This window comes from Aethalodelphis obliquidens, unplaced genomic scaffold (genome assembly GCF_003676395.1).
Source record: "Aethalodelphis obliquidens isolate GAN/ISIS:26980383/991018 unplaced genomic scaffold, ASM367639v1 scaffold10, whole genome shotgun sequence".
Lineage (NCBI taxonomy): Eukaryota > Metazoa > Chordata > Mammalia > Artiodactyla > Delphinidae > Aethalodelphis > Aethalodelphis obliquidens.
The window spans coordinates 40,955,805-40,983,742 of record NW_020837954.1 but is presented as its reverse complement, the minus strand read 5'-3'; the positions used below and the strand labels follow the sequence as shown (position 1 = coordinate 40,983,742).

At 37.3% G+C, this 27,938-nt stretch overlaps 1 protein-coding gene and 1 non-coding gene across 3 annotated transcripts in view; both read right to left on the bottom strand.

Annotated features, from left to right (window-relative positions):
* RAD51B (RAD51 paralog B) overlaps positions 1–27,938 on the bottom strand; it is a 689,357-nt gene that overhangs the window by 593,711 nt on the left and 67,708 nt on the right. The gene's annotated exons all lie outside the window — the stretch shown is intronic.
* LOC113623056 (U6 spliceosomal RNA) lies at positions 19,211–19,317 on the bottom strand. Its single transcript, XR_003433749.1, has one exon. It is a non-coding gene; the product is annotated as a U6 spliceosomal RNA (small nuclear RNA).

The following is a 27,938-nucleotide window of genomic DNA, read 5'->3' as shown; positions in this document are numbered from 1 at the left end:
CTAACAAAAAGAATCAATACCGTGGTACAAGTATGTCATTTGATAAATATCCTCTGTGTTATGTAAGAAATACTTCACCCCCTCAAGTTAAGAGGAAAGCTGGGAAGGAGGCCTTTTATTCATCTCTGGCAGTAGGTCTGGGAGGCAGGACTAAAGTTGCAGGAAAACAGAACTGTTAATGCTTATTTTCACATTCACTACTTACCTGATGTCATTTCCCTCCCAGCAAGTATGATAGAATCCAATAAAGCTACAGGAATCAGTTCTGGAAAAGAACAGTAAGCTATTGCCAAAGCAGGGAAAAAGGAAGCAGTAAGGTGTCTATTTCCAAAGAATTCATTCAGGCACTTTCCTTTTTCCAAAATACCACAATTTTTTCATTCACTATTAAACTCAAGTCCATCCAGTAAACTTTACTCGGTTAGTGCAGCAAACAGTTGCTGTTTTTTGCCTGACTGTCGTTTAATCCTCCTTTATTCTGGTAAATATACTCCATTTCTTTTGAAAAACTACCCCTCCAGATTCTCAGACCAGATGTCTTGGGAGGAGCCTGCATCCCCACCAGTAGGAGTCAGGCGTGCCATCCAGGTCCAGCAGGAGCAACAAACCCTCCCGCCACCGTGGGCACATGATGGGGCTAGTCCGGTCAGAACGAACCCCAAGGACTTGTACAGGAGCTACGAGGAAGTGAAGACATAAATCTAAAGCTGTTTTGCCAAAAGAAGACCCTGAGAATGAGGGTAACACTGAAGAAAGTAGAACAGAAAGATCAAGAGAAAGAAGACTGACTCCTGATGAAATCATTTGAGCCCTTCAGATTAAATCTCACTTGAAGCTAGACAATGTATGTGTGTGTGTGTGTGTGTGTGTGTACGTGTGTAAATATGCACATATATATTCTAATATAAGGCATTTACCAATAATATAAGGCACTCAACAAACATTTATGATTGCTATAAGGAGTGCTGAAAATCATACTTGATTTCTGGAAAAACTGGAAGTTCAGAAATGAGGCAAAGATCAATTTTCAGGGTTACAACCATATAAGTAACTATTTTATTCACTCAAGCTGCCAGCAAAGTCCAGGAATATAGTAGAGGCAGAGTGGATAAAATATTTCTAGAATTATTTCTACTATCTTATTGTGCAGACATTCAGCCTTAGATTAATTAACCAAGTGAACAGTGAAATGTGTTATCATTAAAAACAGCATCCTCTTTGCCACTGAGCAGTCTTATTGATCATTCCAAAGCCTTTTCTTTTCTCACTTGCTTCTTACTTCCGTCCACTTCAACTTCATTTCCTCTCTCTACTTAGACCTTCCCAGCACTAAGTTAAAAATTCTAGCAGTCTTACTATATCAAAATTAAAGCATCATTGATTAACTTGATAAAATAATACATACCTTAGTCCTAAAGCCAGCATCTTATTTAATAAAGAAACACTAGGGATGTACCCACTGCAATCAAATGCAAGGCAAGGATATCCACTATCACCACTAATATTCAACATTGACAGAAAGTATCAGCCAGTGAAATAGGCTATACTTATGAGAGGGAACTAGCCCTACCAAACACTAGAATATAAAACAAAACCTCTATAATTAAAACATGCAGATTGCCTTGAACTCTGATCCTGCCGAGGTTTCTCTCGTGGGGTTCTAGTTCTCCTGACCTGAGTCTTTACATTTTTTTAAGTTAAAAAAAAAAGCAGGGCTTCCCTGGTGGCACAGTGGTTGAGAGTCCGCCTGCCGATGCAGGGGACACGGGTCCGTGCCCCGGTCCGGGAAGATCCCACATGCCGCGGAGCGGCTGGGCCCGTGAGCCATGGCCGCTGAGCCTGCGCGTCCGGAGCCTGTGTTCCGCAACGGGAGAGGCCACAGCAGTGAGAGGCCCGCGTACCGCAAAAAAAAGCAGTAGCAGCACACGAATAGCCAGAACACGAAATGCAGTCCAAAATCAGACCCACATACATATAGAAACTTATAAAACTAGATCCACACAACAAATCATTCACACAAATCCCAAAGGATCAGAGATCAAAATGTAAAAAATTAAACTATAGTCAATTCTTGGTATTCATGGCAATTATGTTCTACAAAGTCTCTGCAAACACTGAATTCGCAAATACTGAATCATTGCTCCTAGGTGAAACACAGCATTAGGTTCCTACAAGCCTCTGGTCACACATATTTTCAACAACTGATCAATTCATAACTTGTTTTATGTGTGTTTTTTGTTCAAAGACACCTTATTTAATACATGTTGTTGATTCATTAACACTGAACACACTGCCACAGCACTATAACTCATGCCTAAATGAAACTTAGCTAATACACATATTTTCTCCCTAAGGTACATCACAGTCTTCTTGTGCTTAACTGAAGTGCTGAGGACACACCACTTCAGCACTATGCTTTGGGGCCATTTTAAACAGTAAAATCTCCAACAAAAAGCACAAAAATATGAAAAGGACACCGTTTACAATACGAGAGCTGAAAGAAGGTAGAGCATCACCTTGACTGACCTCAGCTGGGACCATGATCACTGGGTAACTCAAATCTTTTGCCACTCTGCATATATCTTCAAATGAGTATTAATTTGGGGTTACAAATAAATGTTAGTGAAGAGGCAATTTTACAAATACAGAATCCACAAACAATGAAGATCACCTGTATGTACATACTTCAAGAAAACAGTGGCTTCCTCTTTAACCTCATTATAGGGAAAGGCTTTGTAACTATGACTCAAATTCTAGATATACTTAAAAGAAAATATGTTTATATATGACTACATAAGAACAAAAAACTTATGCATGGCAAAAAAATGTACAAAAGTCAAAAGAAAACAAAGTATTTGTAAAGTACATCACAGATAGATGGCTAATAATCACTAATAAATTTTTAAACCCTTAAGAATTAAGAGAAAGAAGTCCAAACACCCCAAAGAAATATGTGCAAAAAATCAATAATTTACACAAAAAGATATAAAAATGACCTTTAAGCCTAAGAAAAGATGTCCAGCTTTTCTCATAATAAGAAAAATGCACTGAGATACCAATTCTTAGCTATCAGATAAGCAAAATTAACAAGTATAACATACTATGCTGCTATTCTTATATACATTGCTGGTGGAAATGCAAATTAGTACAACTCTTATGGAAAATTAGGCAATTACTAACAAAATTACATATGAGTTTACCTTTTGACCGAACAATTCCACTTCTGGGAATTGACCATGAAGGTATACTTCCAACAGTGCTAACATCCATAAGCACAAGGTTATTCATTGCAGCACTGTTTATCATTGTCAAGTACTAGAAAGTAACCTAAATATCCACATATAGAAGAGTGGCTGAATAAACTAACAAACTATGGCATATCCACACAATGGACTTCAATGTAACTGTAAAAAAGAATGAGAAAGATGTCTGTGAACTGATACAGAGTTATTTGCAGGTTATAATACTAAGCAGAAAAAGCAAAGTATAAAAGAATAACTATACAGTGTACAAATCCATTTATATAACATATTCAGAATAGGCAAATTCATAGAGACAGATAACAAATTAGTAGTTGCTAAGGGCTGGGAGGACAGGAGAGTGGAAAATGACTACTAATGGGTATGGTGTTTCATTTGGGGGTAATAAAAATGTTCTAGACTTAGTGGTGACGGTTGCAAAAGGGTAAAAATTATCATACGTGAGTGACATCTCAATAAAAAATTTTTAAAGAGTATCTATAGTATGCTGCCTTATGTAGAAGAAATAGGGGTAATAACATCTGCATGCATTTGCTTTTATGCAAAGAGAAACACAGGAGGGATAAACCGGAAACTTAACGAGATTTTTTATCTACTGGAGGTAGGTGGAACAGGATGGAATGATGAGCAAGTGGAAATGGGATAGAAGAAATGGGGGCGTGACTTTTCCTTTTGTATACTTCTAACTTCTGTATACTTCTAACTTTTAGAACTATGTTAAAAATAAATGCAGCGGGAATTCTGTAGCGGTCCAGTGGTTAGGACTCGGCACTTTCACGGCCATGGACCCGGCTTCGATCCCTAGTCAGGGAACTAAGATCTTGCAAGCCGCCTGGTGCAACCAGAAATTTTTTTTTTAATTTTTAAAACATAAATGCAGAAATAAAATCAAGCAGCACTTGATTAATAAAAGCAAGCAGCATAAAATCAAGCAGGCTTCCCTGGTGGCGCAATGGTTAAGAGTCCGCCTGCCAATGCAGGGGACAGGGGTTCGTGCCCCGGTCCGCGAAGGTCCCACATGCCGCAGAGCGGCTGGGCCCGTGAGCCATGGCCGCTGAGGCTGCGCGTCCGGAGCCTGTGCTCCGCAACGGGAGAGGCCACAACAGTGAGAGGCCCGCGTACCGCAAAATAAAAAATAAAAAAAAAAATCAAGCAGGGTGGGGGGAAAACCCTAAAATGGTATATTAACAGAACTATTTTTCAAATGTATAACATAATCACACTGGGGTGGGAGTGGGGGTGGGTAAAGAATGAACCAAAGTAGCTTTTAAACACAATATTAGAGTTACAGTCCCTGCTTAAAGATTCTTTTAAGTACAAATTGTAAATTCTAAATAGTAGGGAGTTTTCCCCCAGGGGTTTAGGTTAGCATTTCTGAAACACTTTGTGTATTCTGTGATTGAGTAAATAAGTAAATATACTATGGAAAATGGGAGTCAGGTTTCCCACCATTGGAGAAGGGATTTACAAACGCAGAAAGGTAGAAAAATATCATGAACCTGTGATGCTGGAGTAGAACTGGCAGTATCAGTATGAAGTCAGGATTTTACACAGATAGAAGTAGATAAAGATGTAAACATAAATGTAGAAACAGATGCATATGTGCAATACACACATGCTGGTGCAGTGCGCGCGCACTTTTTTCCCCTAGTTATGTCTGCTAAAAGGACCTAGAATCAATGAGCACACCAATTACCCAGATTTTGGTTTCTAAATACTACTTTTTTTTTTTTGGCCGCGTCAGGTCTTAGTTGCGGCATGCGGGATCTTTCGTTGTGGCGCGCAGGCTTCTCTCAAGTTGTGGCATGACGGTTTTCTCTCTCTATTTGTGGTGCATGGGCTCCAGAGCGCGTGGGCTCTGTAGTTTCTGGCACATGGGCTCTCTCGTTGAGGCGCACGAGCTCAATAGCTGTGGCACGCGGGCTTAGTCGTCCCGCAGCATGTGGGATCTTATTTCCCCAACCAGGGATCGAACCTGCGTCCCCTGAATTTTAAGGTGGATGGATTCGTTACCACTGGACCACCAGGTAAGTCCCTCTAAATACTATTTTCTAGTAAAAGGAGCAAGAATTGATTCTAAGCCTGGGAAAGTATGAGTTAGCCAAAAAGTTCGTTCAGGTTTTTCCATAAGATGTTCCAGAAGAACCCAAACAAACTTTTTGGCCAACCCAATACAAGATGAGCATTGGAACATCATTTTATGTTAGAAGGAAACTACTCAAAGAATAATGAGGATTTATCAGAAGGACGTACAAGCGAGCTAGATGAGTTTTCCACTGGCCAAATCTGGGACAATTTCAGAATCGGAATAAATAACAGTTATGGTTTACAGATCACTGAATAAAAAAAAAAAGTTCACGAGTTCATGCTTATAAAAATAAATAAATAGATAAATAAACAGAAAAAAAGGAAACCTCTTCCTTACAGTGGAAAGCCCATTAATAAATGTAGATAAAATGATAGTATTAGAAAATCACTATTTGACAACCATCATAGTAATAACTGATTCAGGCAAGAAGCATCAATGGATGCTAAAATAATGAAAGCTTGAGGAGTAACAGAATATTTATAACTTCAAAGTCATCTCCTCATAAGACACTTTAATTCCAAAGGGGAAAATCGTAAATTTACAGTAGAAAACCTGGCAGATACTTCCTAAACAAAGTGATTAAAGTTAACACCAACAGTAATAGGACAAATCAATATCATGCACATTCTGCTATGATACACTGAAAAGAATACGCATCACTTCTCTGGTATTCTTGTCAAAAAGACTATTTCTTACATCTCTTCATGTGAAAACTCAGACTAAAGGTCATTCTACTATTTAGGTGCATACTTAGTAAAGAGACATGCATACTTTTAGGTAAAGAGGCATCGCGCACATATAGGTAAAGGAACAAAACACACAAGCAATCATACTTAAACTCTCATTAAAAACTTATCTATCGATGATTATCGCTTAAGTCAATCATTTTTTTCTGGGGGGTCACAAAATGATGATCTTTTATTTCTATCATTTCTTCCATATTTATTAGCTGGAATTCTTCTGTAAAGGGCTACTTGATTTCCCTGAAGTACAGCTAATACAGAAGATAGGGTAAATGCTGAATTCTTTCCTTTAAATTGCCAATTTTCAGACTAAGGAATTAGTGCCCTAGTTTCTCCAATGGTTCCCAGTGAGATGTTAGGTATTTCTCCTTTTATCATTGTGATATATATTATTTTATGTATTAAATGTGTTTCAATCAATTGTGTAGGGTGTTTTGTTTCGTTTTTGAGACTCAAATTTTCTCATCTTTGGCCAATAGAAGCCACTCATGCATTTGAAGTTGAGTTTTAGACACAAAGAATTTGAAGAGCTTATGAGACATCCATTGGTTCTGAAATAGGAGACAAAAAAAAGAAAAATACTATAGAAGTATAATTCTTATTCCTAAGGCATCCTAACCACCATACAGAAGTGCCTGAGAGGATTTTTTAGTACAAATTAAGATTTTAAAATTAATATATTCACTAAACATTTACTTCATCTGTCTGGGTTTTTTTTCTTTTCTTCTATTTACAATATGATGATTAATGTGTCCCAGTCTATTAGACAAGGTTCCTACCCTCAATGAGCTTAGTAGGAAAGATACCATAACTGTTTATCTTACATGCCAGGTGACAAATACAGGTCAGGACAAACATATCGCAGAATAAAATTAGTGTTACAGAAATAGAAATAAGGGATTATATCCAGCTCGAGTAATCTTAAAAGAATTATTTAAGTCAGAACCAAAAGTAGATTTTGATATGCCAGGGAATTGGAGGAAAGGCATGGGGTGTGTGGTGGGCAGAGCCAGTGCAGGGAAGGGCATATTAGGAGTGATGAAGAGGAAGGAAAATGCAAGGCAATTTGAGGGCAAGGTGAAGGGAGTAGACTATTTATAAGAATAGCACTATCTAAAAGAACTTTCTACAAAGTGGACATGTTCTATATCTGTGCTGTCCAGTACAGTAGTCACCAGTCACATGCAGCCGCTGAGACTAAAGAACTGAATTTTTAGTTTTATTTAAGTTTATTTAACTTAAAACGAATAGCCACCTGTGGCTAGTGCTTACCATACTAGACAACACACTATTAGAATAAAAACTCAGAACAGGTACTTTTTTTCTGTTGAATAAACAAATGAATGAACAAATGAATGAATGACTGAATGCACACTCAAATGAATATTCCAAAGGAATATTAGGAAATGTGGGACACAAAGTTGGAAAAGTATGTTAGAGCCAGATTATAGATGGCTTTGAACACAAACTAAAGAGTTTGAACTTTATTTGAAAGGTAATTTTAAAACCTCACTGACATTTTCTTAATAAGGGAAGCATAATAATTGTTTCAGGGCAAGTAACCTGGCAGTAGTGAGCAGGCAGTACTGACAGGGCAAAATCTGGAAAAAAAGAGAGATGGGTAGCCTAGGTTAGAGATTCTCAAACTTTTTGATTTTAAGATCCTGTATTACTTTTCTAGGCTATCATAACAAAGTACCGCAAATGGGGTGGCTTAACACAACAGAAAGATATTCTCACCATTCTGGAGGCTAGAAGTCTGAAATCAAGGTATCGGCAGGGTCACACTCCTTTGAAGGTTCTAAAGAAGAATGTTTGCCTCTTTCGAGCTTTGGTGGCTCCTGGCAATCCTAGGTGTTCCCTGGCTTGTAGCTGCATCACTCCAATCTCTGCCTCTGTCTTCACGCGGCATTCTTCCCTATAGATCTCCTCTGTGTCTCTGTATGCAAATCTCCTTCTTCCTTCTCTTATAAAGACACCAGTAATTGGATTTAGGGCCCACCCTAATCCACCATATCCTCATTTTAACTTGAATACAACTGCTGAGATCCTGTCTCCAAATAAAGGACCAGGGATTACAACTTGAACATATCTTTTTGGGGACCACTCAACCCACTACAGACTCTGTTACACGCTTAAAAATTAATGCGGTTCCCAAGGAGCTTTTTTATATGTTGATATTTACCATGTTAGATATTGATATCTACCATATTAGAAATTAAAACTAAGTGCTTAAGTGCCTATCTACTCAGTTATTTTAAGACAATAATAATAAACTCATTGCATTTTAACTTAACACATTTTTTATGAACAATAAATGTATTTTCCAAAAAAGTTTGTGAAGAGTGGCACTGTTTTATATGTCTGTAAATCACAATCAAAGATGGCTAGATTCTCACATCTACTTCTGCAATCTGTTACAATGCATAGTTTTGGTTAATGTATCTGAAGATAATCTGGCCTCAGATATGTAGTTGGAAAAAGAAGTGTTTCAATAGCTTTTACAGGTAACTATAGATATTCTTCCTTGATAGTACACCAAAGCTCAACAAGTGGTCATTTTTTAAAGGCAAATCAAAACCACAATGAGATATCACTTCACACCTGTAAGAATGGCTATCATCAAAAAGAACACAAATAACAAATGTTGTAAAGATGTTAAAAAAAATAGCAAATGTTGGTGAGGATGTAGAGAAAAGGTTAGTTGCTACTTGAACTACTGTCAGTGAACTTTTGGGGCTCTGTTGCATTGGTCATGTGGAATATATTGTTTATCTTTCCAATGTCAACACATTTCAAACACCATCAATCTCATCAGAAAAGTCTTCAAGTATTGGGAAGTTTTTTCCACATTTTCATTTCTGCTTGGAAGCTTAAATTTTACCACTAGCGATAATAAAATTCTGTTTGTTCATTTTTGGGAAAACTTCTGCCAGATATCAAAGTCTTGAATAACCACAGTTTGTCTATCAGTCTTTTTTTTTTTTAATGGTGTTCCATGAAAAAAAATAGTTTAGCTCTCAAACAACTGCAAAAGTGCTCCTCCTTGAGACAACCATTGTACTTCAGAATGCACACATGCATTGTCAAATAGAGTAATAATACAACATGTACTCAAGCGGTAAGATTTAATGAAATTAATAATTTTCACTGATTCATTAAGGACATTCTTAAGCAAAACTAGATTTCTTTCACAAGTGTGTAGCAGTGAAGAATGCAATGATTACTAATATAGTTTGGCAGTACTGTTGAGTAAAGCACTACAAATTTACCCTTCATTGTTTTTTCACCATCAGTGACAATGAAAAAAGCAAATAACATCTTAGTACAACTATGAAAATATTGATAGTTATGACTTTGCATACTCCTGAGAGATTCCCAGGGACACCCACCCTACCCTGGGGAGTCCCAGATCAAATTTTGAGGACCACTGCCCTAGGTAATTGGTTCTCAACTTTGAGGTGTGTCAGAATCACCGGTGACCTCAAATTAATGAATCAAATCTATTTGTACATTGACAAAGCACCATTAGATGAATCTTAGGTGCACCAAAGATTGATAACTACTGGCCTAGATGATACAGTGATAGATAAAACTAGGCTTTATAGAAGTGGGAATGAACAGGACCGCCTAGAGGGGTGGGATAGGGAGGGTGGGAGGGAGGGAGACGCAGGAGGGAAGAGAAATGGGAACGTGTGTAGGTATAACTGATTCACTTTGTTATAAAGCAGAAACTAACACACCATTGTAAAGCAATTATACTCCAATAAAGATGTTAAAAAAAATCATAAAAAGGAATGCTTCCAATAGAACCAATAAATCATTTCTTTAAAAAATACTTATAAAATAGAAGCCTTTAGCTGGTAATATTAAAAAAAAAGATGAACAAACAAACAAAAAAAAAACTAAAAGACTTTACAGATTGATAAAATGTGAGAATATGAAGAAAATCAACATATCAAAGGTTCTGAGTCTTGATTACTGAAAAAAACTGGTGATACCATTAAGAGAATGAGAGAAGTCAGGAGAAGCTTATCAAGGAACTAAAGAAATAGGAAGGAAGATGAATTACCTTTTTCATGCTCTTCCGGATTAGAATCCCCTCTTCCTCTACATTTGTATCTCTATCTTTAAATTCTTCTTCATTTAAAAATGTTACTTTATCTCTCATTGTATTACAGTGTACTGTTTACATGTCAGTCTCCCACTCAGTAGAAATCAAACTCCTTGAGGACCCGAATGAGCTTGGGTGCACCAGTCCTGGGCTCTAACTATATGATCTTGGGAGTGTTACTTACTCCCTCTAGCCTCAATTTTATCATGTCTAAAATGCGGATAAAATGGTCTACCTTTTAGAGTAACTCTAGGATCAGAGAGAAATTTTCATAGTAACTAACATAATGCCTAACACAGTAAAAACTCAGCCAAGAACAATAGTAAAATCAATTGGCATAGTGGTATTACCATTAAAAGTACTCCTTTTAGAGCTAGCAACTTTCTGATTAAATACAGACCTTTGCTAGTTCTCACTGTAAAGCATACCAGATACCATTCATCCTCAATTAATTACATAAATGATCAACTAATTTGTGAATTGAATTATCCAATTTATCCTGCCACAGGCTCATTAAGGCCTCTAGAAAAATGGACAAAGAAGAAGTATAATTTTATAATCTGTTTTGCTTTTTTGGAATGCTGCATCTCATTCTGCACAAAAAGTGGAAGAAAAAAAATTCTAAAATAAAATTCCTAAATTGCTAGTGGATTTAATTTACTCATGCTATCTTTAACCCTCATATATACCAATAATTTACAATTTACAGCAGGGGACAAAATTATTTTCTCTATTCATGTAACTGAAACATACATCTGGTCTAAAAAGCAGCAGTTTGCAAGAACTCCCCAGAGGTTAATGGGTTAATGGTTCTGGAATAGAAATGCAGTACAAAACTCTAACTAGTTGAAATAGGAATGGGACTGAGGAGAGAATGGGAAGGGGTAATCCCAGGGGAGGTAAGATGCAACTCTCCAAGCTGGCTTTCAGCCAGCACAGCTAAGCGCACATCTCCTGACTCGCCAAAAATAACATTAGGGTCTTTGTGACCACAAGTAGTAAGGACTTCAGTTTTAGGTTTCATCTAAAAATAACTATGAAAACAACCCAAAAACCCATACATCAGTCAAAGTGTGATGAGAATTTTTTAAACTCTGTATCATGATTCAATAAATGCTGTTTCTGTTACAATCAGAAATGATGCCTCCCCCAATCCCATTATTTCTACATGGCATGCTTGGAGGAGGCTGTAGCTCCTTCGAGAAAAAACTCTACAATGTCATAGTAGGATGCTTTCATTGGTAAGTAAACAAAAACTCAAAGTGGCTTAAAATAACACTTCTCCAGCTTTTGTGTGTATTCTGATTCAGTAGGACTAGGGTAGGGCCTGAAATTCTTCATTTCCAACAAGCTCACAGGTGATGCTGATGATGCCAGTCCATGGACCACAGTTTCCATACCAGGGATTTAAACCATAAAGAAATACATAGATTAACATATCTGGAAACCCAGAGATAAGACTGTTCAATAATGTCATCAAGAACCCATAGCTTGGGACTTCCCAGGTGGCACAGTGGTTAAGACTCTGCACTCCCAATGCAGGGGGCCTGGGTTCAATCCCTGGTCAGGGAACTAGATCCCACATGCATGCCGCAACTGAGAGTTCACATGCCACAACTAAGGAGCCCACGAGCTGCAACTAAGGAGCCCGCCTGCTGCAACTAAGACCCAACACAACCAAATAAATATTAAAAAATAAAAAAAAAAAGAACCCATAGCTTATCTATCTCCAAAATGTCAGCTTCATCTTAAGGTTGGCTCCACCTTCTTGGGTACTGTATGGATGATAACAGTAATCAGGGCTACATGTTTCCTTGGTCATGTTCCACAGAAGATACAGAGTGGCTTCCCATGGATCTCTCTTAAGAGCAAGGAAGAACAGCCCCAAAGCTTAAAAAAATTTCCTTGCATCCTATTTGCAAGGATTAGGTCATGTGCTCATCCCTGAACCACCAAGCGGCAAAGTAACCTTTGGACCAACCAGGCCCACCCCTGAACTGAGGTGAAACCAGCTTTCCTAATGCTTATTGGTTACATGGAAGTAGAGGAATCCTGAAAAAATCATGGGTCCGTTAGGAAGGAAGAAAGAGGAACAGATGCATAGTAGGCTATAAACAACATCCAATATAAATAAGTATTTTCCTCCCTCATCCCATCAATGTTATCATTTGGTTCTGAATCCAGTGCATCAACTTTTCCAGCTGTTAGAAATCTCATTAGACTGGGACATCGTCAAAATCTTTACTATCTTTTGCAGGATGGCTTTCAACGCTCTTTCATCTATTAGAATTCATATTACAGTATAACTATAAAAATAATTTCAAAATACTTATCAATCTAAAATGACAAAGAAGTTTATTACTACAGAATGCATAAGATTATAGCATAATAAGAATAATAATGGCAATAGGATATATAGTAGCCTAGCAGTAACGTAGAAAATAAATTCATAATGTGGGATATATAAATAAATAAATGAATGGATAGATAAATATGAGCTTTGGTCTCAAATCTATCAATCTTTCCATGGAAGCAAGGCTTCCTCCTAGGGTGAATTATATGGTATGTAAATTATAACTCAATAAAACTGTTAAAAAAAAATACTTCCCTTTAATAACACAGACCAACAATTTGTGGAGAAAACTGTCTAAAAAAGACTTAGCCACAAGATTTGTCACGAATGCCAAACAACTACTATTTAGTTTAAACAAAAATCAGGGTCACAAAAACTGCGTCAGAGGTCTCTGAAAGCAATACCAAAAATGTGGGCTGTGTGATCTGACCCTCAATGTTGCTCTACCTCGCAGAACTTCTAGACTCAGGAAATTTAATATTCTCTAGAAAAAACACTCTCTGCTAGTAAACAGAAAGCAAAGGCTAGAGTCAACTATATGGGCTCAAAGCTTGCACAACAGTTGCTCCTAAGAAAAACTTGGCAAACATCTCAGTCATAATATACTAACAGATGAGACTTCTTTTTAAAACTACTAATACGAAAGGAATGTGATCATTTTACAGGTTGGGCTCACTATTTTATAAAGGATTCTATCTTGTATTCGGCACTAACGTTATAAAGGGAGAACTATTAATTCAAAATCAGACCTATGATGTACAATATAAATTATTATACAAAGCTATCTCCAGATGTGGGTCAATGCTATTCAACTTGAATTCTAATTGGTACCTAATTCAAGTCACTACATAATTCTGGCACTACACAAATCTAGTGAAAGATAAAAATTTTAAGGGTATTATTTTTCACAATAGCCAAGGTATAGAAACAACCTAAGTGTCAACCAATGAATGAATATTATTCAGTCATAAGAAAGAGGGAAATTCTGTCATATGCAATAACATGGATTAACCTGGAGGACCTTATGCTAAGTGAAAAAGGCAGATACAAAAAGATAAATATTGTAAGACCTCACTTATATGTGGAATCTTTAAAAAAAAAAGTCAAACTCAGAGAAACAGAGAGTAGAATGGTGATTAACAGGGGCTGGGGTGGGGGAAATGAGCAAATGTTGGTCAAAGAGTACAAGCCTTTGATGAATAAGTTCTGGGCATCTAACTACCTACAAAATGAAAAAGAAATGTCTCTCTGGCCTCCAAGGGCCTCCTTAATCTAGTTATTATTTCCCATTTAACCTAATTTCCTACCCTCAGTAAAAACTGCTGCTCTGAGTAAGCTGATTAACTTAACGGAAGTTTAAAAGAAAATTTACACTTTTTTTGCTTTTATGTATTTGCTCATTCCATTTGTAATACTTGAATTGCTTCCCTAATCCTAACTGTCCAAATTTTACCTGTCTAGCCCAAGTTCCATCTCTCCCTTTAAGTCAGCCCTAACAAGCCCTCCAGGTGATTTCTATGCACACTCAGTATTGACAACCATTAAGATCTCGGGATTATGACTGGCTATTAAAAAACTGAAAACCTCTCTACAGCACTTTAAGTGAATAGGTATTTATTTGTCTCATATAAGAAAACGTCTGAAAGCAGACAGTCCAGGGCTGACATCCAATGACGTCAACATCCTTAGTGTATTGGTTTATCACATCATGAGCACAGATGATTGCTGCTCCTTCAAGACAGGAAGAAGGGACAAGCAACAAAGGACCATGCCAGAAATATCACTTCCCTTTTATCTGGAAAGTAAAAGCTTCCTTAGAAGCTTCCCATTCCCTACTAATAAGTCTTCACTTAAATGTTGTGGCAAACTGTATTTTCCAAAGGTGGCCACACCATCATATTTATCCCAGCCCACGTGTTCTTTTTACAATGTGATGGGTACTTCTCCAACTGAGAGGTCATATTCTCTCCCTTCGAATCTGAAAGGGGGACTTGTGATAGTTTTGACCAACAGAGTACAGCAGAAGTGATAATATGTGACTTCTGAGGCACCATCATAAAAAGAATACAGCTTCCATCTGGGGGGCTCTCTCTCAGGAAACTCTTAGAACCCAGAAACCACGATGAGACCACGTGTGAATATTCCAGCTGGGCTTGCAGCAAACACAAGCATTAACTTCCAAACAACAGGAAGGAGTCTTTTCACATCAATACAATCCCAGTCCCCAGTCTTGAGTCTTCTAGCTGCAGCCTCAGAAATTGTGGAACAGAGACAAGTGGTCACCACTGGTTTTATATGAATTCTTGACCCACAGGAGAAATAATAAATGATATTTGTTGTTTTAAGTCACTACATTTTGGAATAATTTATTAAGCAGCAATAGAGAACTAAAACAGATACGATTGGCCAGAACTGGGTCACATAACCATCTTCAGCTGCAAAGAACCTGGGAAATCAGGGAACATGATTGCCATGAACTTAGCTAAGGTGGACACACTGCCACCAAAACATAATCAGGGTCCATTAACAATGGGAGGATGAAAGTGAGTACTGGGTAGGCAACTAGCAGTACATGCCACAACCACTTGGTTAGTACTCATTATCTACTACCTCATACCAACACTGACATTTTCTTAAATATGTGTCTTACATCCACTTAGTAGAATATATAAGAGTCTTGAAGGCAAAGACTATTTCATTACAAAATGCCTTAATCGGTAGTTACCTTAAAACTATTAGCTATTTAACTTCTGAAGGGAAATATTTAGGTTATACTTTAGAAAGAACTTCTAGGTCCTAGAAACTGTGAGGTTCTGAAACAAACGCACAGAAAAGGTTTTATAATTTTTTTCTTCAGTTTTTTTTTTTCAGAATAATTTCTCTGGGAAAATGATGGTGTGACTGAACAATGGAATAAGCTTTGACAATGCCCTGCAGTATACAGACAAATATCAACTGACCCCAGAGTTAGACTGAGTCATCACAATGGTGTTTGGAAGTCCTGTACAAAGCTGACCAATACAGGCACTAGCTCAGACTTTTATAGAGATAAACACTGATGCAGGCTAATTAACAACTGCAGGGTACTTTGTGAACATAAAGTGCTAAATATTTATTTTTAAATAATCACACTGATTTAGCAATAAATGATGAACTTACTCTTAGTGGAACAGTAACACTACTGTAGTTCCTAGAAATGACACTAGCCCCCAAGTACTCCTGACCGCTCATGATTTTCAGCGAGTCTCTATTTCTTTAAACAATGAGAAGAGTAATATAGAAATCAGATGTTATTGCAATTTAACTTAAAAATAAATCTTAACACTAGTCAGAAAACATTCCAAAACGTTTATTTTAGCTAAACAGAAATGTCACCTAAATTTAAACAACTCTGATTCATCATTCTAATAACTAAAGCTGAAAACAGCCACTTCAGTTGGTTATGAAAATATCAACTAATACTCACATAGTGCTTCAGAATTTACAAAGTCCTTTCATAGATAGATAGATCTTCCTATAAAATTATTATATATGAGTGCTTTGTTAACTGTAAAAATCTCTATAAGTTAGTAATTGAGCAATATGTGTTTACTATTATTCATCTACTACAGTATTAGTAATAATATTACTATTATTAGTAATAATAAAATTAAAGCTTATGAGGCAAGAACTTTTATGCCCTTTCTACAGATAAGGATATTGAGGCTGAGGAAGGAGAATTGACTGGTCCATAATCACACAGTTGAAATACATTTGGTACTTAAACTCATATCTTCTGACTTGAAATTCTGGGGTACTTTCTACTGCATCTTGCTATTTCTATAAAATGTTTACTTCTTCAAAGCATGATTCCCAAAGATGGGAAGAGAAAAGTGAAAGGAGAGGTCTATTGTTGAACAGAGAACTGTCATTTCTAAGGCTGTAGAGCAGGCCAATCTCAAGTCTTTGGACAACCCAGTAAACTAAGCTAAAGATCACAAGGAAAAACAGAAGAGAGATTCATTACAATATAGTCTAAGAAATGAAACCAACTGCAGTAACTTTAAACTAGGAGCATTAAAAAAAAAACTTTTCACATTATAACATTTTCAGTATTGCCTTAAAATACTGCACTTTGGTTATCGTAACTATAAGCATCACTTTATTCCAGTTCAAGTCAAAACTGTCCCTCCCTCAAATATATACACTAACGATCCTTTGAGTCATGATGCTTATAAAAATTACCTTAAGTTGTAAGTTCCTAGGAACTTTTAATTAAATTCATGAACACTCAATTTTACGGGACACATCTGGAAATGCCATGAAACTGAAATGTCTCCTGTCCGGTCACAGCACATATTAAGTCTTCATTAAACCTCAAAGCAAAATCTTAGGAGGCTGTCTGTACTTCAGATGTTCCCTAAGAGAGGTACAAAGTACAAGTGTTTAGGAATTATTTTCCTAAGAGAGCATACTTACCACAGGATTTAAGCTATGACTGGCCAACTCCAGCTGGAAAATATAGAAACCCAACAAGTCTTTAGCACATTCACTAGCAGATAAAAGGCATTAAATTATACTCAACATACATGTACAATTTATATGCAGTGGAAAAGCAATCAAAGCTGCAAGTATTCAAATATTTCTTTTACTTGAAATACCAATACGACTAACAGAGAAGCACTTCTACCATTACACTTCCAAACAACAGTCAAAGCATTAAGCAAAGTGTGAGACTTCCCATTGAAAAAGGCTTGGAAGAAAGAATTCTGAGTATTGAACAGCTTTTAGTATTACAATAAGAAGTAAGGGAGCAAAATAATTTTGACAACTGCATTAGGAAGCAAAGTTCCACTGGAAATAAAAACATGTGCATTGGAATCAGACATATCTGAGTCCTACCCTTTCCACTTACCTAGCCGTGTGGTTCTGGGAAAGTTATTTAACCCTTACAAACCTCAATTTCTTCAACTATAAAACAGGAATAATATAACCTACCTCATAAAGTTATTTAACATATTAAATGAAAAATGTTTGAAATGTACTCACTACAATACCTGGAACAAAGTAAGTACTCGATAAGGTGCAGCTGTTTATAATTTACAGTCTTTCAAGTATTTCAAGATGATTTAAATAAACTAGACCAATTTCAACAACTACATACTCTTGCCAGTAAAACAATACAAACGCTGAGATACTAAATAAGGTCCTTGATCTTAAAAGGGACTTCAAAACCCAAACATTTATGATCAACTTTTAAAAGAAGTTTAGGTTTTCAAACCGTTAATGGTAAGAACGAGAACAGTTGTTCTCCTTCTACCCACATATATTTATTTTTCTCTCCTATAACAATCAAAATAGTATTAGGGATTAAAAAGCTATCATTTGATTTAATGTTTTATTTTTAATAAGACACTTCCCAGCAGAGACTGAATCAACATTAAGAGAATCAAAACAAGTAAGAGGGCTTTCCTGGTGGTGCAGTGATTAAGAATCTGCCTGCCAATGCAGGGGACACGGGTTCAAGCCCTGGGCCAGGAAGCTCCCACATACCGCGGAGCAACTAAGCCCGTGCACCACAACTACTGAGCCTGCACTCTGGAGGCCACGAGCCACAACTACTGAGCCCACATGCCACAGCTACTGAAACCCGCAGTACTGAGCCTGTGCTCCGCAACGAGATAAGCCACCACAATGAGAAGCCCACGCACCACAACAAAGAGTAGCCCCTGCTTGTGGCAACTAGAGAAAGCCCATGCAGAGCAATGAAGACCCAACGTAGCCAAATAAATAATCTTTTAAAAAAAATCAGTTATACTTAGAAAAACAAAAGAAATACCTAACTTTTAATATCCTCTATTTTAAATTATTTTAGTTGTATTGGAAGACAGTTAAAACCTTTAAACTACAGCTGTTATGTGTTTACATAGACTCAAATGTTTGGAAAATGTCCTTAAGTCTTATAAAGTCAATTAAATGCCTACTTTAATTCTTATACTCAATAAAGGAAAACATTCTAACTGCAGTAATTAAAGTTGTTTTCTTTTAAGACTAAAACTTTGCCTAGGACTTCTAGCTCTACTAAAATTATAAATTATCTGAGAAATAAAGTTACTGGCTAAACAAACTGATGAAAAACAGAAATGATAAAACTAGAAGCTTCCAAAAAGAAATCAAGATTTAGGATGTTAAAGAATTAAGCTCGGAATAAAAAATTTTTTTAATACAAAGTTGTTTTTTTTAACATCTTTATTGTAGTATAATTGCTTCACAATGTTGTGTTAGTTTCCCCTGTATAACAAAGTGAATCAGCTATATGTATACATATATCCTCATATCCCCTCCCTCTTATGTCTCCCTCCCACCCTCCATATCCCACCCCTCTAGGTGGTCACAAAGCACCAAGCTGATCTCCCTGTGCTATGCGGCTGCTTCCCACTAGCTATCTATTTTACATTTGGTAGTGTATATATGTCCATGCCACTCTCTCACTTCGCCCCCACTTACCCTTCCCCCTCCCTGTGTCCTCAAGTCCATTCTCTATGTCTGCGTCTTTATGCCTGTCCTGCCCCTAGGTTCTTCAGAACCATTTTTTTTTAGATTCCATAAATATGTGTTAGCATACGGTATTTGTTTTTCTGTTTCTGACTTACTTCACTCTGTATGACAGACAAAAATATGGAACATTTCACGAATTTGTGTGTCATCCTTGCACAGGGGCCATGCTAATCTTCTCTGTATCGTTCCAATTTTAGTATATGTGCTGCCGAAGCGAGCACTAATACAAAGTTTTTAAAAGTGTAAAATTAAAACACTAACAACATATCAACATGTATGTACTTGGAAGTTAAGTGGAATTAACTCAATGAACACATTCAAGATAGACAAAGGACATACAATAATATGAACCAAAGAAATAATTTTTGTCTTTAAAAAACACAACAGAGTATCCTTTGAGCAACCTCTCATATAGCCAAGATTGTATTTCAAATTGTTTATTTGAATTTAATCAAACAGTGAGCTGTTAGTACTCCATTAAACTCAAGATCCCATTTCTCTACAATGCTCTCCTTTGATAAGTTAAAAATCATAAAATAGAATATCATCCAATATTATTAAACTTCTAAATAAGGCATTAGAGTAACAGTATATACAGAGCACTAATGTTAAATTCCCACCTTGACGATCACAGCTCTTTGTATAAAATCTTGATTGATGATGTCTCACAGAAGTTCATATATCATATTAAATTAAAGGTATGGAGCTTTCAAATTATGAACAAATCAATTTTAAAGGAGAAGGAAAGGGATGGGGGAGAGACCAAAGTTTAGTTTCCAAGTATCTTTTCACTTTTTATAAAGAATGTTAGAATGTTTTCCCTTTAGGTATTGTAACAGCTCAAGTAGGCACTTAATTAAATATGCATTTCATAAATTGCATGACTAGAAAAAGTGATACAATCATTCTACAAATATATACTGGACACTTAATCTAAGACACTATTCAATATGGATACTATTCTATATAAGCAGCTCTAAAGGATACATAAAAATAGCTCTGTTTTCAGGGAGCTTCCTAATATAACTAAGGAGCTCAGACATGAACATACAAAAATTTAAGTAACACTGCAAAGCAATAAATGATTAAAGTTCCAATTAAGAAGTTAAGACCATATGTATTACAAAAGAAGATAGAATTGATTGAGGCTCAAACCTGTGTGTAGAATCAATTGGTATCTAAAAATCAAGTGACACAAAAATCTCAGAAAAGAGAGAAAACTTGAGAGCTCAGACATGAAAGAAGAGTAAAGTTTAGAAAGGAAGAGATGAAAGAGAAGGGCATCCACAGCTAGAATAAACAGAGGGTGACAGGGATAGACCAGCAGCCAGCACCAAAGAGACAGGTAGCAGGCGTAGGTTGGAAGCATATGAAAGCGAACTTTGAATATCCTATCAGGAACTTAGACTGAATCATTCAACAAATACTGATTGGTGTAACTATTCTGTGCCACGTACCATCCTAGATGCAAAGGATACAAGTGTGAACAGAACAGCTAAGTTCTCTGCCCTCATAGTGATGATACTCTAGTAGATTTATTCCATAAAAAAGATGGTGCCATGCAATGCTTCTAATCAGAGGATGAGATCAGAGATATACTTTAGGAAAATTATGTAGGTACCTAGACAGAAAAAGAGATAGGCAGACCAATTAACACACTGCAATAATAATCCAAGAGAGAAGTAGCAAGTGATAGTATTCAGTTATGCACATACGTCTTGAGCAGTCTTGGATAAAACACCTCATTTCTCTGCATCTCTGTTCTGACTTGAGAATTGAAGTTTGCCACTCAACCACAACCTTAAGATTCTCAACTGGAAAATTCTACAAACACATCAAGGCACCATGTAATATGTGCAAAGGAACACTAAAATCTAAGAGCTGCAACTTGCTTTCATCTCTAACTTCTTCCTACCAACTCAACTTTCGAATTATGCTTATACTTTATCAGTTTAACGACTATCTGTCTCCAAAAGAACACTCTCTTTCTGAATGAGAATGGACAGTAAGGGTCAAGGTTAGATGTGATAGAATTTAGCTGGAGCCTATGAAGATCTATGTTACCTCCCTTTATTTCTCTCTGCGTAATCTGTAGTCCCAAGTAAAGGACAGAGAAGGGGGTACCAAGGTATTTACAAATCTGTTAGAAACAGAAAAACAACAGTAGACAAGGTACTTATTTCATTCTCCATTACACCACAGAAAGCTATCTGTCTCCTACAATTAACTTATTTATACATGCCTTAAGGGAAAAGATTATGTTTTATTCATCATTATGATCTCATAGTGCCTAGCACAGAGTTTTGTACACATTGTTGGGAGTGTGATTAAGAAGAGTGACTGACCACCCACTGGAGTAAAAGTTCTGAGCCCCACGTCAGGCTTCAGAACCTGTGGGAGGTTCTGGCAATGGGAGAAGAAATTCCTAGAGAATCAGACTTTGAAGGCTAGTGGGATTTGATTTCAGGACTTCGACAGGACTGGGGTAAACAGAGACTCCACTCCTGGACGGCACACACAAAGTATTGTACGCATCAGGACTCAGGGAAAGGAGCAGTGACCCCATAGCGACTGAACCAGACCTAACTGCTAGTGTTGGGGGTTCTCCTGCAGAGACGGGGGGTGGCTGTGTCTCACTGTGACGACAAGGACACTGGCAGCAGAAGTTCTGGGAAGTACTCCTTGGCGTGAGCCCTCCCAGAATCCACCATTAGCCCCACAAAACAGCCCAGGGAAGGCTCCAGTGTTGGGTCACCTCAGACCAAACAACCAACAGGGAGGGGACCGAGCCCCACCCATCAGCAGGCAAGCAGAATAAAGTTTTACTGAACTCTTCCCACCAGAGCAACAGCCAACTCTACCCACCACCAGTCTCTCCCATCAGGAAACCTGCACAAGCCTCTTAGATAACCTCATCTACCAGAGGGCAGACAACAGAAGCAAGAAGAACTACAATCCTGCAGCCTGTCAAACAAAAACCACATTCATAGAAAGATACACAAAATGAAAAGGCAGAGGGCTATGTACCAGAAGAAGGAACAAGAAAAAAAACCCCAGAAAAACAACTAAATGAAGTGGAGATAGGCAACCTTCCAGAAAAAGAATTAAGAATAATGATAGTGAAGATGACCCAGGACCTCGGAAAAACAATGGAGGCAAAGATCGAGAAGATGAAAGAAATGTTTAACAAAGACCTAGAAGAATTAAAGAACAAACAAACAGAGATGAACAATACAATAATTGAAATGAAAACTACACTAGAAGGAATCAATAGCAGAATAACTGAGGCAGAAGAAGGGATAAGTGACCTGGAAGACAGAATGGTGGAATTCACTGATGCAGAACAGAATAAAGAAAAAAGAATGAAAAGAAATGAAGACAGCCTAAGAGACCTCTGGGACAACATTAAACTCAACAACATTCTCGTTATAGGGGTCGCAGAAGGAGAAGAGAGAGAGAGAGAGGACCCGAGAAAATCTTTGAAGAGATTATAGTCGAAAACTTCCCAAACATGGGGAAGGAAATAGCCACCCAAGTCCAGGAAGTGCAACGAGTCCCATACAGAATAAACCAAGGAGAAACACGCCGAGACACATAGTAATCAAATTGGCAAAAACTAAAGACAAAGAAAAATTATTGAAAGCAGCAAGGGAAAAACGACAAATAACATAAAAGGAAACTGCCATAAGGTTAACAATTGATTTCTCAGCAGAAACTCTACAAGCTAGAAGGGAGTGGCATGATATACTTAAAGTGATGAAAGAGAAGAACATACAACCAAGATTACTCTACCTGGCAAGGATGTCATTCAGATTCGATGGAGAAATCAAAAGCTTTACAGACAAGCTAAAGCTAAGAGAATTCAGCAGCATGAAACCAGCTCTACAGCAAATGCTAAAGGACCTTCTCTAAGTGGGAAACACAAGAGAAGAAAAGGACCAACAAAAACAAACACAAACGATTAAGAAAATGGTAATAGGAACATACATATCGATAATTACCTTAAACGTGAATGGATTAAATGCTCCAACCAAAAGACACAGGCTCGCTGAATGGATACAAAAACAAGACCCATATATATGCTGTCTAGAAGAGACCCACTTCAGACCTAGCGACACACACAGACTGAAAGTGAGGGGATAGAAAGAGATATTCCATGCAAATGGAAATCAAAAGAAAGCTGGAGTAGCAATACTCATAACAGGTAAAATAGAATTTAAAATAAAGAATGTTACAAGAGAAAAGGAAGGACACTACATAATGATTAACGGATCAATCAAAGAAAAAGATATAACAATTATAAATATATAGGCACCCAACATAGGAGCACCTCAATATATAAGGCAACTGCTAACAGCTATAAAAGAGGAAATCGACAGTGACACAATAATAGTGGGGGGGCTTCCCTGGTGGCACAGTGGTTGAGAGTCCGCCTGCCGATGCAGAGGACATGAGTTCGTGCCCCCGTCCGGGAAGATCCACATGCCACGGAGCGGTTGGGCCTGTGAACCATGGCCGCTGAGCCTGCGCGTCCGGAGCCTGTGCTCCGCAACGGGAGAGGCCACAACAGTGAGAGGCCCGTGTACGGCAAAAAAAAATAAAAATAAAAATATAATAATAGTGGGGGACTTTAACACCTCACTTACACAAATGGACAGATCATCCAAACAGAAAATTAATAAGGAAACACAAGCTTTAAATGACACAATAGACCAGATAGATTTAATTGATATTTAGAGGACATTCCATCCAAAAACAGCAGATTACACTTTCTTCTCAAGTGTGCATGGAACATATTCCAGGACAGATCACATCGTGGGTCACAAATCAAGCCTCAGTAAATTTAAGAAAATTGAAATCATATCAAGCATCTTTTCTGACCACAACGCTATGAGATTAGAAATCAATTACAGGGAAAAAAACGTAAAAAACACAAACACATGGAGGCTAAACAATACGTTACTATATAACCAAGCAATCACTGAAGAAATCAAAGAGGAAATCAAAAAATACATAGAGAAAAATGACAATGAAAACACGATGATCCAAAACCTATGGGATGCAGCAAAAGCAGTTCTAAGAGGGAAGTTAATAGCTATACAAGCCTACTACAAGAAACAAGAAATATTTCAAATAAACAATCTAACGTTACACCTAAAGGAACTAGAGAAAGAAGAAAAAGCAAAACCCAAAGTTAGCAGAAGGAAAGAAATCATAACGATCAGAGCAGAAATACATGAAATAGAAACAAAGAAAACAATAGCAAAGATCAATAAAACTAAAAGCTGCTTCTTTGAGAAGATAAGCAAAATTGATAAACCATTAGCCAGACTCATCAAGAAAAAGAGGGAGAGGACTCAAATCAATAAAATTTAAAATTAGAAAGGAGAAGTTACAACAGACACCGCAGAAATACAAAGCATCCTAAGAGACTACTACAAGCAACTCTATGCCAATAAAATGGACAACCTGGAGAAATGGACAAATTCTTAGAAAGGTATAACCTCCCAACATTGAACAAGGAAGAAACAGAAAATATGAACAGACACATCAAAAGTAATGAAATTGAAACTGTGATTAAAAATCTTCCAATGAACAAAAGTCCAGACCAGATGGCTTCACAGGTGAATTCTATCAAACATTTACAGAAGAGCTAACACCCATCCTTCTCAAACTCTTCCAAAATATTGCAGAGGAAGGAACACTCCCAAACTCACTCTAAGAGACCATGATCACCCTGATACCAAAACCAGAAAAAGATACTACAAAAAAAGAAAATAAGAGACCAATATCACTGATGAATATAGATGCTAAAATCCTCAACAAAATACTAGCAAACAGAATCCAACAACACATTAATAGGATCATACACCATAATCAAATGAGATTTATCACAGGGATGCAAGGATTCTTCAATATACACAAATCAATCAACGTGATACACCACATTAACAAATTGAAGAATAAAAACCATATGATCATCTCAACAGATGCAGAAAAAGCTTTTGACAAAATTCAACACCCATTTATGATAAAAACTCTCCAGAAAGTGGGCATAGAGGGAACCTACCTCAACATAATAAAGGCCATATATGACAAACCCACAGCAAACATCATCCTCAATGGTGAAAAACTGAAAGCATTTCCTCTCAGATCAGGAACAAGACAAGGATGTCCACTTGCACCACTCTTATTTAACATATTTGGAAGTCCTAGCCACGGCAATCAGAGAAGAAACAGAAATAAAAGGAATACAAATTGGGAAAGAGGAAGTAAAACTGTCACTGTTTGCAGATGACATGATACTATACATAGAGAATCCTAAAGATGCCACCAGAAAACTACTAGAGCTAATGAATGAATTTGGTAAAGTTGCAGGATACAAAATTAATGCACAGAAATCTCTTGCATTCCTATACACTAATGATGAAAAATCTGAAAGAGAAATTAAGGAAACACTCCCATTTACCATTGCAACAAAAAGAATAAAATACCTAGGAATAAACCTACCTAGTGAGACAAAAGACCTGTATGCAGAAAACTATAAGACACTGATGAAAGAAATGAAAGATGATACCAACAGATGGAGAGAGATACCATGTTCTTGGATTGGAAAAAATAATATTGTGAAAATGACTAGACTACCCAAAGCAATCTACAGATTCAGTGCAATCCCTATCAAATTACCAATGGCATTTTTTACGGAACTAGAACAAAAAAATCTTAAAATTTGTATGGAGACACAAAAGACCCCAAATAGCCAAAGCAGTCTTGCGGGATAGAAACGGAGCTGAAGGAATCAGACTCCCTGATTTCAGACTGTACTACAAAGCTACCGTAATCAAGACAATATGGTACTGGCACAAAAACAGAAACATAGATCAATGGAACAAGATAGAAAGCCTGGAGGTAAACCCACACACCTATGGTCAACTTATCTATGACAACGGAGGCAAGGATATACAATGGAGCAAAGACAGTCTCTTCAATAAGTGTTGCTGGGAAAACTGGACAGCTACATATAAAAGAATGAAATTAGAACACCCCCTAACACCATACACAAAAATAAACTCAAAATGGATTAGAGACCTAAATGTAAGACTGGACACTATAAAACTCTTAGAGGAAAACATAGGAAGAACACTCTTTGACATAAATAACAGCAAGATCTTTTTTGATCCACCTCCTAGAGTAATGGAAATAAAATAAACAAATGGGGGCTTCCCTGGTGGCGCAGTGGTTCAGAGTCCGCCTGCCGATGCAGGGGACAAGGGTTTGTGCCCCGGTCCAGGAAGATCCCACATGCCGCGGAGCAGCTGGGCCTGTGAGCCATGGCTGCTGAGCCTGCACGTCTGGAACCTGTGCTCCACAACAGGAGAGGCCACAACAGTGAGAGGCCCACGTACCTCCCCCCCAAAATAAATAAATAATAAAAAATAAAAAAATGGGACCTAATGAAACTTCAAAGCTTTTGCACAGCAAAGGAAACCATAAACAAGATGAAAAGACAATCCTCAAAATGGGATAAAATATTTGCAAACGAATCAATGGACAAAGGATTAATCTCCAAAATATATAAACAGCTCATGCAGCTCAATATTAAAGAAACAAACAACCCAATCCAAAAATGGGCAGAAGACCTAAATAGACATTTCTCCAAAAAAGACATACAGATGGCCAAGAGACACATGAAAATCTGCTCAACATCACTAATTATTAGAGAAATGCCAATCAAAGCTACAATGAGGTATCACCTCACACCAGTTAGAATGGGCATCATCGGAAAGTCTACAAGCAACAAATGCTGGAGAGGGTGTGGAGAAAAAGGAACCCTCCTGCACTGCTGATAGGAATGTAAATTGATACAGGCAGTATGGAGAACAGTATGGAGGTGCCTTAAAAAACTAAAAATAGAATTACCATATGACCCAGCAATCCCACTACCAGGCATATACCCAGAGAAAAGCATAATTCAAAAGGACACATGCACCCCAATGTTCTTTGAAGCACTATTTACAATAGCCAGGTCATGGAAGCAACCTAAATGCCCATCGACAGACGAATGGATAAAGAAGATGTGGTACATATATACAATGGAATATTACTCAGCCATAAAAAGGAACGAAACTGGGTCATTTGTAGAGACGTGGATGGATCTAGAGACTGTCATACAGAGTGAAGTAAGTCAGAAAGAGAAAAACAAATCTCGTATTTAATGCATATATGTGGAACCTGGAAGAATGGTACAGATGAACCAGTCTGCAGGACAGAAATTGAGACACAGATGTAGAGAACAAATGTATGGTCACCAAGGGGGGAAAGTGGAGGAGGGTGGGTGGGGTGGTGGGATGAATTGGGAGATTGGGATTGACATGTATACACTGATGTGTATAAAATTGATGACTAATAAGGACCTGCTGTATAAAAAAATAAATTAAATTAAAAAAAAACAACCTTAAATTACATGCTTACACTGAATTCATCTCACAAATATAATGCTGAGCAATAGGAGCCAGACACACAAAAAGTATTTACTAAATGATTCCATTTATTAAATTTCAAAGATACATAGAACTCACCTCTGGTGTTGTAAGAAGTCAGGATATCGGTTACCCTTGATTAGAAGGGGGACATGAGGGCTTCTGGGGTAATGGTCTGTTTCTTGATCTAGTGCTGACTATACAAATGTGCTCACTTTGCGAACACTTATTGACTTATACATTTATAATTTGTGTACTTTTCTGTATTAGTATTATGTTTCAATAAAGTCTGTGTTAAAAAGATTAAAAAAAAAGAAGAGTGACTGAGATCCGAAGAATAAGTGAGTGAACCAGGTATAGGA